This window comes from Otolemur garnettii, unplaced genomic scaffold (genome assembly GCF_000181295.1).
Source record: "Otolemur garnettii isolate 467f Iridium unplaced genomic scaffold, OtoGar3 scaffold00092, whole genome shotgun sequence".
Taxonomy (NCBI): domain Eukaryota; kingdom Metazoa; phylum Chordata; class Mammalia; order Primates; family Galagidae; genus Otolemur; species Otolemur garnettii.
The window spans coordinates 5,393,020-5,394,651 of record NW_003852487.1 but is presented as its reverse complement, the minus strand read 5'-3'; positions in this window follow the sequence as shown (position 1 = coordinate 5,394,651).

The window sequence follows — 1,632 nt, the reverse complement described above, 5'->3', positions numbered from 1 at the left end:
GACATTAGTCCCTGTTTTCAGATGAGTAAGAAAAAGTTAAGACTAAGTGCTTCACCCAAAGGAACTCTAAAGACTGGTCTCTCTCTCTTTTTAAAAATTTTATTGTTTTCTTTTTATTTCTTTCCTTTTTTTTTTTTTATGTTGTTGAGCCAGAGTCCCACCCTGTGCCTCTGAGCAGAGTGCAGCAGCTTGGTAGTTCACTGCAACCTCAGACTCCTGGCTCGTGGGCATCCCGCTGCCTCAGCCTCCGGAAGCCACTGGGATTACAGGCGCTGGCTGTGGCGCCCGGCTGGGTTTTTCCATTTTTTTCATGAGTCGGGGTCTCACTTTCGCTCAGGCGAGTCTCGAACTCCTGAGCTCCAGCGATTCTCCCTCCTCAGCCTCCCACAGTGCTGGGATTACAGGCGTGAGCCACCGCACCGGGCTCGCTGTGGGATTTTTGTAAATTTAATTTGCAAAAGTTCCCTTCTATTCTTGACTTGCTAAAAGCTTTATCATAAATGTTCAATTTTATCAAATGTTTCTTCTGCATCTACTGAGACAATCCCATGATTTTTCTCCATTTTTTAATTTGGTAAATGATATTAAGTCAACTTTCATTCCTGAAATAAACTCAACTTGATCATGATTTATCCTACTTTACATCTCTAAATTTAATTTGTTAATATTTTGATTGGGATTTTTGTATCTGCAGCCAATAAAAAAGGCTTATCTACCACATTCCTTTCATGTAACATCCCTATCACATTTTTGGATCAAGGAAATGAATTGGGAAATGATCCCCTTTCTATTCTATTCTTGGGAAAACGTTCTTTTCTTTTCTTTTCTTTTTTTTAGACAGAGTCTTACTATGTTGCCCTTGGTAGAGTGCTGTGGCATCATGGCTAATAGCAACCTCCAACTCCTGGCTTAAGCAATTATGCCTCAGCCTCCCAAGCAGCTCGGACCATAGGCACCCACCACAATGGCCAGCTATTTTTCTGTTGCAGTTGTTTAGCTGGCCCGGGCTGGGTTCAAACCCGCCACCCTCCGTATATATGGCTAGCACCATAACTACTGTGCTACAGGTGCCAAGCCAGTTATTTCCCTATTAAAGGTGTATTTGCCAGTAAAGCCAACTGGGCCTCTAGCCTTCATTGTGGGAAACTCTCAAGTTACAAATTTGATTTCCTTAATAGGTATTATTCACCTCAGGTTTTCTATTGCTTCTTGTGTAAGTTTTAGTAAGTTTTCTTAGGATTTCTCTACTTCATATACTTTTTTGATATAAATTAGTTTATGTTACTCTATTACCTTTTTCATTTGCTTAGAGGGCAGTGCCTGTGGTTCAAAAGAGTAGGGCACCAGCCCCATATGCTGGAGGTGGCAGGTTCATTTAATTAGAATCTGTAGTGACAGACTCTTTTACACTTCTCATACTTGCCCTTTCTCATTTTTTCCATTTTTTGACAGCTTATCAATTTTTTTTTTGAGACAGAATCTATGTCACCCTCAATAGAGTGCTGTTGATACCGGATTTTTAACACTGGATTTCCAGGCTCTTGGTCTCAACGATTTGATGAATGAGTCGACAGACCATAGGATGAACAATAAGTGAGGTTTTATTTACAGCTCTTACAAAGAGCCAAAACC